Here is a 16,618-nt window from a genome sequence, read left to right as displayed (position 1 = left end):
CACGATGTGACGTATGTCTGCACGTCGTGTCGCAAGCGGGGCCACCAGAAAGTACGGGAAACCAGGTGCAATGTTTTGAAAAGGCCAAAATGTCCCGCTGCTGGAGTGTCATGACACTGGGAGAGAACCAGTCCACGGAGGGGTCCTGCAGGCACATAGAGCCGATCCCGATACCTCAAAAAGTCCTTGTCAAAGGTCCACGGGGATGTCGGCCCTACCTCAGTCCGCCATCGTTCCACCCACTTGTCATTCCGCTGCGCCTCCCGTATCAGAGACCGTAAATCCACGGGTTCCTGAATTGCAGCGAAGGACTCGATGGGTAGAACTGTCCGGGGGGGGAGTGAGTCTGCAGGGTCCGAGTACTCCGGCTTTCTAGACAGGGCATGCGCCCTTTGATTCAATGCACTGGGGATGTACGTTACCTTGAAATGGAAACGGGCAAAGAACAGAGACCACCGGATCTGGCGTTGATTCAGCTTACGCGCTGTGGTCAAGAACTCCAAATTCCGATGGTCCGTCCAGACCTCAACCTGATGCCTGGCCCCCTCCAGGTGATGTCTCCAGGCTTCGAACACCACCTTGATAGCCAACAACTCCTTCTCCCAGATGGTATAATTGCGCTCGGAAGGATTGAGTTTCCGAGAGAATAATAAGCGCAAGGGAAAAGGGTACCATCAGGGGTGTGAGCCTGCAATAACACCGCCCCCACCGCAATGTCAGACGCATCAGCCTCTACTACAAAGGGGTGATGGGGATCAGGGTGCTTCAGGATCGGCTCCCTCGTAAAAGCGCGCTTCAGGGCCACGAACGCCTGTTGTTCCGTGGGCCCCCAGCGAAACGGCACCTTGTTTTGCAGGAGCCGAGTGAGGGGCGCGGTCAAGAATGCAAAACTGGGGATGAAGGTCCGGTAATAGTTGGCAAACCCGAGGAGTTGCTGAACATCCTTCATACGTCGAGGAGGTTGCCAACTACGTACCGCCTCCACCTTGCCTGGCTCCATTGCAATTCCGTCAGGGGAGATACAGTGCCCCAGGAACTTGATGGCAGTTTGCCAGAACTGACACTTCTCCAGCTTGGCAAATAAGCGATGTTCTCGGAGTCGCTGCAAGACCAGACGCAAATGACGTTGATGATCCTTCCGGGACATGGAGTAGATCAAGATGTCGTCCAGGTAAATGATGACAAACTGATCCAAAAGGTCCCGGAAGATGTCATTCATGAAATGTTGGAAGACAGCTGGGGCATTGGTCAACCCGAACGGCATGACCGTGTACTCGAAATGTCCGTACCGGGTGCCAAAGGCCATCTTCCATTTGTCCCCCACCCTGACTCGGACCAGGTTGTAAGCCCCACGCAAGTCCAGTTTTGTGAACACCGTTGCCTCCCGGAGCCGCTCCAACAACTCAGGAATCAGGGGCAACGGGTAACAGTTATGTACCGTGATGGCATTCAGGTGCCGGTAATCGCAACAAAGTCTCAGATCCCCGGTCTTCTTTTTTACGAACAAAACTGGGGCAGACAAGGGCGAAGACGAAGGCCGGATAAACCCCCGGGCGAGGTTCTTGTCAATAAAGTCCCTCAATGCGGCCAACTCCGGCTCATACATGGAGTATCAACGACCCGTTGGGAGTTTCGCATCAGGTACTAGGTCAATGGGACAGTCATAAGGCCGGTGCGGCGGCAGTTGATCCGCCTCCTGTTCGCTAAAGACATCTGCGAACTCCGCTAAATCCGGCAGCACTGTCACCTCGGCCGAACTGGGTACCTGGGCTGCACAAACCTGATGGGTGTGGTCGACGCATTGCAAGGACGGGAACGTGATCAAGTTCTGCGACCAGTAGATTTGAGGGTCGTGCGCCCGCAGCCAAGCCAAGCCCAACACCATGGGGAAATGCAAGCCCGAAGCCACGTAAAATTGGATGGTCTCTTCATGCTCCCCAAGGATCAAGCGCAAAGGCTGCATGGCGGCCTTGATAGGCCCAGACAGAAGCACCCGACCGTCAATGGTCTCCACCGCATCGGAGGGTCCACCGGACACAGAGGGACGTTGTATTTAGTAGCAAACGCTGCATCCATAAAGTTCGTGGTAGCCCCGGAATCGACCAAGGCATGGGCTGGAATTCCCTGCGGACTACCCGACAAGAGAATGTGCGCTGCTAAAATCATATGCCGTGGAGGCCCCTCCACCTCTGTTCCAGCCTGTGCCTGACCGGAAGTCTCCCTCAGATCGGGCTTTCCCCGTTTTCCGCCACGTTGCTGAGGGGAGGCCGCAGGCCGCACAGCCCCCTTACCCTTTTTGGGACAAACCACAGCCAAGTGTCCAGGATCCCCACAGTAGAAACACAACCCCCTGCACGCCGTCTGTCCATCTCCGTGCGCAACAAGCGGGGTTTGGCGGCACCCAACTCCATGGGCTCCTCCTGTGCAACTACAGTCACTTGAGGGACCGGCACCCTACTGGTCTCCTGGGACACGCGGCAAGGCCTCCGCCTCTGCAGCCGGGCGTCCATCCGGAGGCACAAATGGACCAAGGCGTCGAACATCGGTGGCCTGTCCACCCTCACCAGCTCATCCTGCAGGTCATCTGACAGGCCATCCTGAAAAGTGTCCATGAGGGCTGGCTCATTCCAAGCTGAGTCCTGACCAAGCAGCCGGAATTCGCTGACATAATCCTGCAAAGAGCCACGTCCCTGTTGCAAAGACTTAAGGAGTCTGGTGGCTGTTTCCTCCTTAATGGGATCCTCAAACATCAACCTGAGATGGTTACAAAAACCCTGAAAATCGTCCAGCAGAGGGCTCGGCTGAGAGGGCAACGGAGTAGCCCACCGAACTGCTGTGCCTGAGAGCAAGCTGATAATAAATCCCACCTTCATCCGGTCGGTGGGAAAGTCCTCCGCTCTCAAGCTGATAAACAGCTGGCATTGGCCCAAAAATGCTGCAAACATCGCTTGTTTGCCGTCGAACTTGTCTGGTGTAGCCACTGGGCATTTCCTCCTTGGCTGGGGGAGGGGGGTTAGCAAGCCCCTGGAGCAGAGAGACATGATCAGCCAGCAAAGCAATCTGTTGAGCCAACTGGGCATTCTCAGCCTGGAGGTGCTCCATTGCAACGTAATGGAGTTTTGTTTGGGGCAGGAATCATTCGGTTCTGACCCCCCCCTTTCGTCACCAAGTCACTCCGACACAAAGATTCTTCAAGATGGCAGCAATCCAGCCTGCCAAGATCCAGATAGCACTCTGGGCAGCAATCCAGGTAAACCCTTTGGCAGCAATCCAGGTAAACCCTTTGGCAGCAATCCAGGTAAACCCTTTGGCAGCAATCCAGCCTGCCAAAGTACGACACAGATCTGAGAGCTTCTCCAACTCCAATGATCAGTTGATTCCTGCAAAGGGCGTGTCCACAAGCAGTCCATTTATAGCCTGGAGAGGAGTCTACTTATCAGCAGCCGAGAGCCCTTACCGCCAATAATTGCGCCCTCGCTCCTTGCGCGTCCAAGAACTCCCTGCTGATCTCTGATTCACTGTCTCGTGACTCCTCCCCACTGCTCCAAGGCATGGCATCAGGAGCCCCCCTCTGTTAGATTCGGGCAACGAGAGAACAGACTCCAGACGATAGTGACATAACAGCTCTTTATTAGTCAGGTAGTAGTGATCCAGCTGAATACGGGGTCGTGCAGAGTGTGTCAGGCGACCTCGGAGTTGGTCGATATGTCTTTTCCAGTTCCTACAGTTTCCAGTCGTCTTCCAGTTCTAACAAGTAGGAACGAGGTCTGGTGATGCCTATTACCTTTGCCGGAATCCACAGCGTCCCCCCTGCATAGTTGTGGGCGTATACTGAATCCCCTATGCTAAAATTCCGAATTTTGCTCGTAGAGTCTGGGGGCGATGTGGCAGAGTAATTTGGGTGTAGCCTGTCTAGGTGAGACCTTAATCAGCGACCCATGAGGAGTTCAGCAGGGCTCCTTCCCGTCGTGGCGCTAGGGGTGATGTGTTGAATTAAAAGATAGTGGTCAACCCGTGTTTGCCAATCACCTGGGCCCATCCTAGCGAGGGCCTCTTTTGCAGCGCGCACCATTCTTTCCACCTGACCATTGGATGCCGGATGGAATGGCGCGATGAGGGCATGCCGAATTCCCTGACTTGCTAAAAAGGATTCGAATTGCATGGCCGTGAACTGGGGCCCATTGTCGGATACCAGGAGGTCGGGCAGGCCGTGCGTGGCGAAAAGTAGCCGCAGTACCTTGATGACCGCCTCTGCCGTGATCGAGGTCATCAGGACTACTTCTAACCATTTGGAGTATGCGTCCACAACTATTAAAAACGTTTGACCCTGAACTGGTCCTGCGAAGTCAATGTGTATTCGCGACCAGGGTGCTTGCGGTTTGTCCCATTCCATAGCGGGTGCTTCTGGGGGGGCTGGTCTGGACTCCTGGCACGGATTGCAAGTGGCCACCCATTCCTCTATCTCCTTGTCCATGTTCGACCACCACACGTAACTCCTAGCCAATGCTTTCATCCTTACGATCCCTGGATGCCCTACATGCAAAGCTTTTAATACATTTCTCCGCAGTTTGTGCGGTACAACAACTCGATCCCCCCACAATAAACAACCTTTCAAAACCGACAGCTCATCATGCTTAGACGAAAACAGTTTGAATTCGGGTCCCACAATCCCTTTGGGCCACCCCCTCCATACCCAAGTTTGTACTTGTCTGATTACGTTGTCCTTAGCAGAAAACCTAGCAACGTCCACAGAAGATACTGGCCCTGTGTCCAAACAGTCAATCAAAAGGACCGGTATTTCTGGAGTGGGGTCGGCCAACAGTTCCGGTAATGGGCAGCGGCTGAGCGTGTCTGCATGCCCCAATGTAGAACCCGGTCGGTGTACCAGTTTGTAGGAATACGCAGCCAGGAAAACAGTCCACCTGGTCATGCGCGGGGAGAGGGAGACCGGTGTGGGACGGTTTCCCGCCAACAGACCCAGCAATGGTTTGTGGTCCGTTATAAGTTCGAAATTGCGGCCATAGAGATATTCATGAAAACGCTTGACTCCAGCCACAGCGGCTAACGCTTCCCTGTCCAGTTGGCTGTAGTTGGCTGTACTCAAGACAATGTTCTTGAGTAGAAAGCGATGGGGGCTTCGTTTCCGTTTGGCATTCTGTGGCTGAGTACTGCGCCGACGCCGAAAGGTGAGGCATCGCAGGTCAACACCAGCGGTAGGGTTTGGCTGTACTGGATTAGCAGAGAGTCGGCCGTCAGCAGGCGCTTGACTGCGGCGAAAGTGGCCGCCTCGGAACGTCCCCAGGTCCATTTTGCGTTCTTTGCTAGAAGTCGGTGCAACGGCTCAGCGACGGTAGCTTTCTGTCTGAGAAAGACGCTGTAGAAGTTAAGAAGTCCGAGGAAGGCCTGCAACTCGGTCTGATTTCGTGGTGTGGGGGCGTCCTGAATTGCCTTAATTTTTTTCGATGTCGGGTGTATCCCCAGCCCATCGATCCTGTAACCCAGGAATTCTACGCTGGGCACGTTAATTTGGCATTTTTCCTTTTTTAGGCGGAGACCCTTTTCTCGAATTCTGGCCAAAACAGTCCTAACTCGCTTTAGTAATTGCTCCTCATTTGCAGCCGATACCAAGATGTCGTCGAATAAGGGACAACCCCTGGTATGCCCTGCAAAAGCCGTTCCATGACGCTTTGGAACAATCCCGGAGCGATGCTTACGCCGAATTGTAAACGGTTGCATTTAAAAGCACCCCTGTGCGTCACTATCGTTTGGGCCTCCGCCGTGGCGCTATCCACTGGCAGCTGCTGATAAGCTTGTGCCATGTCTAATTTTGCAAAAAATTTTCCTGGCCCCAACGAGTGCAATAGGTGTTATACTACGCGCACAGGATATGCGCTTTGTTGTAGGGCGACATTAATTGTGCATTTATAGTCCGCGCAGATGCGGACTGACCCGTCTGGCTTAACGGGGGTCACGATTGGGGTTTCCCAGCGAGCGTGATCCACTGGTTCGAGGATTCCTTGCTCTACCAGCTTATCAATTTCCTTATCAATTTTGGGACGGAGCGCAAAAGGCACTCTCCTAGGTTTGAGCCTGATAGGCGCCACATTTGGATCCAAATTAAATGAGATTGGTTTGCCCACATACTTACCAAGGCCGGGGCTGAACACATCCTCGAACTCCTTAAAAATCCCTTCAGCGCTGCTGTTACCCATGGCGTTGATTCCGGTAACTTCCAGCCCCAGGGCTTCGAACCAATCCAGTCCCAGGAGGCTTTGCAGTGGCGCGCTGGCTACGGTCACGGGCAGCTGGGCTGTGATGTCCTTGAACTGGACTCAGAACGTGCCTTGACCCACGATGGGGACCCTGTTCCCCTGGTAGTCTCGAAGCAGGATGTCTGGTGTTCGTAGTTGGCGCTTCTTTAGGCTCGGAATCGCCTTTTTCATCGCTGACCACGAGATGATCGTCAGTGATGATCCCGTGTCTACTTCAAGCTCGCAAGGAGAGTCCTCCAGGAGGACAGTGAGTTTCAGCTTTTTAGGTTGCTTTGTGCGGACCTGTCCTATCGTTGTGAGATAGGTTCTTAGTGGTTCTCTCTGGGAATACTCTCTCTCGGCTCTCTGGGAATACTCTCTCTCGGTTCTCTGGGAATACTCTCTCTCGGCTGACTCCCTTGGTTCTCTCTCTGGGCGCCCTTTGTTTTTTCGCCAAGCCCCTGGGGTGGGCTTCTGTCGGCGATATGATGGTGGTTGCCATGTTGTAGCAGGGACTTCACTCCGACACACCTTTGCAATGTGTCCGATTTTGTCGCAACGCTGGCAAACAACGTCTCTAAAACGGCAGGTAGACCGGGGATGATTCCCACCGCAGCTTGCGCAGGGTGGCAAACGGGATTCGGATTTTCGCGCCGGTTTTGTGTGGCTGCTGTGCATGCGGTGGCTGTCTTCGCACTCGCTGTCCTCGGTCTCCTGATCGGTGGCCTCGTGATGCACCCGGGTCTGTCTGGTTCCGGAGTGGGGTGCGCTGTACCCGCGTTGCAGCATTTCCGTAGATCTGTCAGCTGATTCCGAAGCTCTTGCCTCATCTAGTGCAATTTGCAGGTTTAAATTGGGTTTGGCCAGCAACCGTTTCTGCAAAGTAATGTCCCGTAACTCGCATATGAGGCGTGCTAGGATGTGCTCATCCAGATCCCTGAATTTGCAATGCGTTGCTGCTTTTCGGAGCGCTGCAACGTACTGGTTGATGGATTCGTCCGCCTTCTGGTTCCTCATGTTGAATTCGTGGCGGTGAACGTGGCGGGAAGGTTTTGGCGCGAAATGCGTCTGCAGCGTTTGTTGTAGCGCCGTCCATGTTACCGCCTGGATGGGGGTTGGCTCCGATAGATCCCTGGCCGTCTCGAAGACCTCTCGACCGCAGTAGCTCAGGAACATATTCCTTTTCCGGGAGTCCGGTACTCCCATGAGATCGTTTGCCTCGAGGAAACATTCGAATCTCAGCATGTAGGATTCCCAATGCTCGGCTACTGGGTTGTACGGGGTTGGTGGAGCGTGCATTGCCATCTTGTCTTGCGTTTGAATTTGCCGCGCTGAGATGGCTGCCGGAATTTCCGCCGAAATCCGGGGCTGGATCGAATCCATGGATCCTTGCTAGTAGATCTTCGTCCTATCTGCCTCTCGATCCCACCCTCGTCGCCAGTGTTATATTCGGGCAACGAGAGAACAGACTCCTGGCGATAGTGACATAACAGCTCTTTATTAGCCAGGTAGTAGTGATCCAGCTGAATACGGGGTCGTGCAGCTCCCCTTTTATGGGGAGCTGGCAGACCTCCCGTCCAATCAGAACAACCCCTTGTTCCCGCCCTAGTGGCGGACCTGAGTGGAGACTACATCAGTTTATGTAAATATCTAACACCCTCCTCTGGCTCTCACCGCTGCCCAAGATCCTCCTCATTCTCCAGAGCCGACTCATAGGGACCCTCACTCTCGGAGTCTGGTGGCAGCTGCAATGGCTCCTGCTGGGCCACAACATATACCCTATTATAAAACTCTCTTTGATTTATATTAGGTGCATACAAATTTGCTAAGGTAACCTCTTGTCCATAAATCAAACCTTGAATTATAAGAAATCTTCCCATTTCATATCTTTTTATGGCTTTTATCATAAATTCACATCTTTTAGCTATCTTTATTACTACCCCTCTTGCTTTTGATGTACCAAATGCCTTTTCATTTCATCAGCCAAGTATAACTTAAGTTCATTCACCCCTTCTTTCTTTTGGTGTGTTTCTTGTAAGAATACAATATCTATGTTCTCTTGTTAATTGATATTTCAATTCTTGCTCGTTTATATTCCCCCCCCCCTCAAGCCATGTACATTCCATCAATGATTTCCCCATCTATTCCTCATATTAGATATTCCCTTTTGCCTCCATTTGTGCTCTAACATAAATCTTACAAAACTAAAACACAATATACATTTTACCCCAAAACGTAAATAACCTCTTACCCACCCATAAACATACTGTATATAATGTCCCTCTTCTCCGATGTGCTGACGTGAGAATCCAAAGAATGGGTTAACTCTGCCTTCTTCCTTATAGAATAGAATAGAATAATAGAGTTGGAAGGGACCTTGGAGGTCTTCTAGTCCAACCCCCTGCCTAGACAGGAAATCCTATACCAAGGGTCAGCAACCGTATACACTCAAAGAGCCACAAAGGTCCTAACCAGAAGCCCCCTGCTCAATTCTAGAGCCGACTGGAAGTCCGGTTGCCCCACCATAGAGTCTCCTCCTAGCATGGCATCTTTTTTCCTCTGCCCACCGGAAGTCTGGTTCCCCCACCACAGAGTCTCTTCCTAGCACAGCATCCTTTTTCCTCTGCCCACCGGATGTCCGGTTCCCCCACCACAGAGTCTCTTCCTAGCACGGCATCCTTTTTCCTTTTACTGACCGGTGAGAGGGAGCCACAGCAGAGGGATGAAAGAGCCGCAGGTTGCTGACCCCTGCCCTATACCATTTCAGACAAATGGTTATCCAACATCTTCTTGAAAACTTCCAGTGTTGGAGCATTCAAAACTTCTGGAGGCAAGTTGTTCCACTGATTAATTGTTCTAACTGTCAGGAAATTTCTCCTGGGTTCTAAGTTGCTTCTTTCCTTGATTAGTTTCCACCCATTGCTTCTTGTTGTACCCTCAGGTGCTTTGGAGAATAGTTTGACTCCCTTTTCTTTGTGGCAATCCCTGAGATATTGGAACACTGCTATCATGTCTCCCTTCTCCTTCTTTTCATTAAACAAGACATACCCAGTTCCTGCAACCATTCTTCATATGTTTTAGCCTCCAGTCCCCTAATCATCTTTGTTGCTCTTCTCTGCACTCATTCCTTTGTGGAGAGGGAGCGGCTAACAAATTTAATAAATAAATAAATAAAATAAAATTCTAGAGTCGACACTTTTTTTTTTACATCGTGGCGACCAAAAGTGAATGCAGTATTCCATGTGTGGCCTTACCAAGGCATTATAAAGTGGTATTAACACTTCACGTGATCTTGATTCTATCCCTCTGTTTATGTAGCCTAGAACTGTGTTGGCTTTTTTGGCAGCTGCTGCACACTGCTGGCTCATATTTAAATGGTTGTCCACTAGGATTCCAAGATCCCTCACGCAGTTACTACTATTGAGCACGGTACCACCTATACTGTACCTGTGCATTTCGTTTTTCTTGCCTAAATGTAGAACCTTACTTTTTTCACCACTGAATTTCATTTTGTTAGATAATGCCTAATGTTCAAGTTTGTCAAGATCCTTCTATATCTTAAGCCTATCTTCTGGAGTGTTGGCTATTCCTGCCAGCTTGGTGTCATCGACAAATTTGATGAGTTCCCTGTTTAACCCCTCAGCCAAATCATTGATGAAGATGTTGAAGAGTACTGGGCCTAAAACAGAGCCTTGGGGTACTCCACTGCATACTTCCCTCCATGTAGATGCAGTTGCATTGAGGACTACATGTTGAGTGCGGTTGGTCAGCCAGTTATGAATCCATCTGGTGGTGATGCTGTCTAACCCACACTTTATCTAGTAGTAGGTTATAGTCTACTTTATCAAATGCTTGACTGAACTCCAAGTAAATTATATCGACGGCATTCCTCTGGTCCACTAATTTTGTCACTTTGTCAAAGAATTCAATAAGATTAGTCTGGCATGATCTGTTTTTGACAAACCCATGTTGGCTTTTGGTTACTACTTTTTTTACTTTTAGGTGTTCGTTGAGTCTTTACTTGCTTATCTTTTCCAGAATCTTCCCTGGTATTGAGGTCAGGCTGATAGGTCTGTGGTTTCCTGGATCTATTTTTTTTCCCTTTTTTGAAGATGGGAACCACATCAGCTCTTTTCCAGACCTCTGGCAGTTCCCCGGTGCTCCAGGATTTCTGAAAGATATAGTTCAGTGGATCTGAGATCTCATCTGCCAGTTCCTTCAGAACCCTCGGGTGTAATCCATCTGGTCCTGGTGATTTGAACTTGTCTAGGGTAGACAGGTGCTCACTTACCATTTTCCCCCTATTTCAACTTGTGTTTCTAATCTGATTTTTGTGGTGCTGTTTTTGATAGTGTTGAAAGAAATGTCCTTCTGGGTTCGGCTCCAGGTGGGGAAAAAGACACTGGAGACATGGAGGCTGCTTGGAAAGATGGTTTAGTGGTGGACAGGACCACATGGCTTGAGTCCTGAACAGAAAAGGTGATCACATGCTTCAATGTTGGGTGGAGAAGAAGGGAAGGGGCTTGCTGGGCTTTTTATGATCTGTTCAGCCCCACCTCTCTGTTTCCTGTTCCTGTGTAAGCAATGTATTCTGATTGGTTGTCAGACTCCCATGGGGCCACTGGGGCAACTCTCTAGGCTGTGTTTTGAATCCAGGTTTGGTTGAGTTTTCAGATGCCATGTGGTGAGTGGGTAAAGGCTAATCATGCCTTAATCCCATCCCCCTGGAGCTGAAGGGGAAAACTCTTTATTATGTAAAGGGACTGGCTTGGGCATCTTAATGGCCCATTGACAAAGGGGGTGGGCAGGAAGCTGCCGGGAGCTACTCTGTCTTTAAAACATGTTTCTCCCTTTTCACATCCAGGGAAATGTAATATTCTGCCTTTTCAATATTTCCTAGTATATTTCATTTTTCTGTGAGAGGGCTGGGTGATAACTTCCTACACTCTAAAGCAAGAATTATGCTGGATAATGCTTTTTTGTTTCTTCTCTGGTCACCATCATCCAGGACTGCTGGTGAGTTAGTAACAATCGTCCACAACTCCTCCCTTCGTAGGTACATCTCCATCTTCACATTCCAGGAGAGGTAGTTCATCTCATTCAACCGAGACACCAGGAAACCTCCTGCCATTATGCCAACGGAGGCCATGCTGCCTGCTAATTACGCTTTAAACCACTTACTCTCGTGCAAGCTCACACTGGGTTACTCCTCTCTCTAAGCTGTCTAGTCACTCTGACCGTCTCTCTGGACTGGGCCCATAATCAGAGTTTTGGCAGCGTGACTAGTATTATGAGATAAATCCAGGAGCAAAACAGAGCACACAGAGCTTCTAGACCAGTGGTAGTCAACCTTTTTCTACCTACCGCCCACTAATGGATCTTTCTTGATGGAAAAATTTCCTTACCGCCCACCAGTTTTTGTACAAGTGCGGAATGTTTTTTAGAAAGGAGGGTATTTTTTAAAAAAGAAATGTACATACATTTATCTTTTTATTTCTACTTTATGCATGTTTATAATGTTTTTAACTTTATAAAGTTTAATTAGAAAACAATAAAGTAAATTGAAATTAGCTTTACTAGTGATTAATGAGATCTTTGAGGCTAATGCTGTGAGACCAAATATTTGATATCTGGTTCGATTTTCGTAAGGAACAAACGAAGGTCTCCTCTTTCGGTGATATTCAGGCGGTTTCTCTGTTTGCTCATAATATGATTAACAGCACTAAAGCCTGATTCTACAAGATAAGTGGTAGGGAAAGGTATCAATAAATTGAACATCATTTTCCACATATTTGGATATAACGCAGGCATTTTTTAAATTTTGCCAGAGTTTTTGGTATCCACCACTGCCAAAATTACATTTACTCTCTTTGTCATATTTAAGTTCTAATAGTTCTTCTTGGCAAGTTATATCAACCTCAGCAACATTTGCTGTAAAAGAATTTATCATCCAGTCATGCACCTTTAAGTTCAAAATATCTTGAAATCGTTTTTCCATATCCAATTTGAGTTCGTTGAGGTGGCTACTGAACCTTTCAATATCCCCCGGAGTTACATCATTGTTTATAGAGTGAATAGCATTTCTTCTTGCAATGTATTGTTTTCATCAAGGTACTGTACAAATGTCATCAGTAGAGCATTATTATCTGCAATGACAGACTCATCCAATTGTATGGAAAATGAAGAATTTTGGAGAATACCTATAAGTTTATTTTCAACATTAGCCGCCATTTCGTCAATGTGTCTCTTTACTGTGTTATCACTAAGGGGCAATATTTTTAAAACTTCAGGTATATCCTGATGCATTACTGTTGAGATAAATTATTTGATAGAGGGTATTATCAAAGTTTCTCCAATATTATGACTTTTACCACTTTTTGCAATTAAGTGTGATATACGATAAGCGGCAGTTAATCCATCCTCATTTTTTGCATGTTGTTTTTGAAATGATGCAGCTATTGTTGAATGATTTTGAAATCTTTTATAGGTTTCTTGAAAATATTCAATGGACTTATCTTTATCTTGCGAATGCTTTGTAGCAAGATGTTCTCGCAATCGACTTGGCTTCATTGCTTCATTAGATAATGTCTTGTGGCACAGTAAACACATTGGAAGCTGTTTATTTGTAACAGATTCAATGAAACCCATCTTCAGATACTCTGGTAAATAGCCACGAGCATATTTCTTTTTTTCAGACATGGGTTCTAAATTTGTTTCACAATTTAACAACTACTTTTACACTTACATTTTGATCTGCACTCCACACAGTGCTTTTCCTTTTTATCTACTTTTTTTTACCTTCCTTAGGGCAATGTACAAAAGTAAGGCTGAGCTAGTTAGCCCACTTATTATTATTAGCCAACAACAATTCTCTCCTGCCTATAACTTTTCTTTCTCCTATTTTGCATCTGCTCTGCTCCGCTTCTGCCTGTCCCTGCTATCAGTTTCCACTCCTCCCCTTCCTCTTCCCATGTGTTTGCTTGTTTGCATGCATGCGCGCGTTAGTTCATTGATGTGTGCGCTCGCGCCCACCCGCCCGCTCGCACAAAAGGAGGTTTTAACCTCCGAAATCCCTGCCGCACGCATTTTCATGCGCGTTAGTTCATTGATGTGTGCACTTGCGCCTGCCCGCCCACTCGCACAAAAGGAGGTTTTAACCTCCAAAGTCCCTACCGCACACATTCTCGCACACGTTGGTTTATTGATGTGTGCGCTCGCGCCCGCCCGCCCACTCGCACAAAAGGAGGTTTTAACCTCTGAAATCCCTGCCACACGCATTTTTGCGCGCGTTAGTTCATTGATGTGTGCACTTGCGCCTGCCCGCCCACTCACTCAAAAGGAGGTTTTAACCTCCAAAGTCCCTACCGCCCACCTGGAATCCCAAAACGCCCACTAGTGGGCAGTAGGGACCAGGTTGACGACCCATGTTCTAGACAATTAACAGTGGTTTATACATATATACAGACATGCACATGGAGATAAATTCCCTTACCACTCAGTTCGGACACAAGGAGAAAAAATGAGATACATGAGGAGAGAGAGAGATGCCCTCTAATGGCCACCTATATATATAGACACCTCTTTGCATCATCCTCATTGCATCAGTTTACAAATTACAGTTTACAACCTTATATCAGCTGGCAGCTATTAAATCCTCAGTACCTGACAATATCTCCTTTCTACAAAGCTTACCCATTGCTTAAATTTCTGTTGCACCTCTATTTTACTCTTCAGTAAATAGCAGAAACCAAATCTGCTGTAGTCATCTACAATGACCAGTGCATACTTTGCTCCTCCCAAAGTGGCTTACATTGGCCCCACCAAAACTGCATGTACCAGCTCTAGAACTCCTGTTGTCTGCTTTGTGCTACTTTTGCTTACTGGAAATGCCTTGGACTTTGATGACTTACATATTGCAAAGACCAAGTATGCCTTACACCCTTTTAAGTTTAACCCTTCTCCAAGCTACTGCATCTTTTGCAAAACTCTGAATCTGGCATGGCCAAGCTTTCTGTGCAAGAGATGAACACATGAATCATGTTGTGCCACATTTCCAAATGTTTGGGCACATTGAACCTTTTGTCCCTGCAACATATAAAGATTATCCTGTTTTATGCCCTGTGCACATACACTCCCATGTCTCTTTATGAGGCACTTCCCATTTACAAATGTGGTCTCAAATCCTTGCTTGTCTAAACTAGAGATACTCAGTAAATTAGGCTCCATTTCAGGCACACATAATATGTTACTAAACTTTTCCTTCAGACATGGAATCACCACACTGCCTTTTCCAATGACTTTAGCCTTCTGGCCATTCGCCAAGGCTACTGCATCTCCTCCAGCTGGATCCATTCTGAAAAACAATTTAGAATTATTAACAATTGTTTGACTTGCCCCACTGTCTATTAACCATTTGTCAATACAATAGCTAACTTTTGCAACAGCAGCTTGTCCATCTGCTGTTTTTCTTCCTTGCAAACAGTCTTTCAGAATGTCTCCTCATGGCTTTTTCTAAAATGGCCTTTGTTTTCTTCTGAAATCAAACAGACTTTAACAGCTTCCATTCTCAAGTCCTGTTCTGGTTTGCACTCAAAAACAGCTGAAACAATGTTCCACGTTTCATCAAGACTATTTAACACCAACAGCACCTTCTGAGATTTAGGAATATGCATGCCACACTGTTCCAACTCAATAAATAAAGTTTGCATATGCAGCAAATTCCTTTCCACATTCTCTTGTGGTTGCAGCTGGGCTCTGTATAATTGTCTTGATAATTGCACAATATTGCATGCTGATGCACTCACATGCACACTTCTCAATTTCAGCCAAACCTCTTTTGCAGTTTTTAAATCAGCTGCATTCAAGAATTGTTCATCTACTAAATTTAAGATGCCTTATCATGCTGCCTTTGATCTGCTGCTGCTAATGGTGCCTGGGGTGGATTAATAACAATATCCCAGAGCTCCTTATCCTTCAGGAAGCATTCCATTTTTGCAGCCCAAATAATGTAATTCTTCTGTCCCAATCAAGGCAGAGAACTCTCCTTGAATTCAACAGCTATCCTGCAAGCCTTCTCTGCCTTGTTCCTTTTACTTTTTTAACACAGGCAGTCCCTCTGCTTGATTACAGTTCAGTCTTAGTGTGTCTGGTGTGCTCTGGGCCCATAACCTGTGAGAGTTTGCAGCAATCCAACCAGCACACAAGTAAATAACTCAGCAGGATTCATTTATAAAAGAAACTTCTTTATATACAATACCATACAGCAGAAGCCAGAACCAGAACTCAGAATCCAGAAGTACAGAATCAATAATCACAGAAGCTATATTCACAGAAGCACTCATATATATACAGATCAGTGAACCTAAGCCACGCCCAGGCTCCGAGCCATCTGGGTCACCAAACAGTCCCCATTGGCTGACCTGTTACCACGTCTATTCCAATTCATAAGCCCTCTTATAATGACAGCTTTCAGGGATTGGACAGAGGGAATCTTTGGGCACGCCACAAAATGTGCCTGCTTGGAGAACAAGTCTGTAATGGTCCCAATTACAGTGTTCCCAGCGCTCTCTGGCAAGTCCACAATAAAGTCTATGGAGATTTCCTCCCAGGGGTTCATTGGGTTGGCTACTGGCTGCGGTAGCCGGGGGGCTTCCTGGGCATCCGTTTCATTGAGGCACAAACAGGGCAGCTGGCCACATACGCTTTTATGTTCTTTTTCATTTTACCACCAGAATTGTCTCTTTACTAGGTGTAGGGTCTTCACAAACCCAAAATGTCCTCATGCTCTGGCATCATGACTCCTGTAAAATCCAGGTGCACTGGCTGGCTGGGACATATAATTTGGTGCCTTTGTGCACTAGTTCCTCCATCACAGATAAGTCATCTTTGTGTTGCTGGAACCACTCATTGCTTACTAGGGCATCTTTTAAGGGTTGCATTACATCCTCGGCTCGCTCGGGGTGAGCGAGCGAGAGGGGGCAGGTGGGAGGGAGTGTTCCGGTACTGTGCCACCTGATGAACGGGTTCTGAAAGGTACGCTAAATTTCATGAACGGGTTCTGGCGTACCGGTGCGAACCGGCAGCAACCCACCCCTGGAATTTGCCCACCCCCCTCCCTTGCTGTTTGGCGAACTGTGAGTGACAGCAGGTGCAACTATGGAGTCCAGTCAGGTTTGACATAAATATCATATGAGCTTTTGTGTTTTTTAAAAAAAACTTTTAAAAGGAGGAAGTATTTCAGTTTTAAAAAGTGTCAAAAGTGTCGGTATTTTGTTCTTATTATTATATTGCATTTGAATCTATATCTTTGCATTAATTTGTAAACATTATTTTTTAAATTGCTCTGTCTCTTATGAGGAACATTGGGG

This window comes from Natrix helvetica, assembly GCF_964273705.1.
Source record: "Natrix helvetica genome assembly, chromosome: W".
NCBI classification, from domain to species: domain Eukaryota; kingdom Metazoa; phylum Chordata; class Lepidosauria; order Squamata; family Natricidae; genus Natrix; species Natrix helvetica.
Note: the sequence above shows the minus strand (reverse complement) of the source record.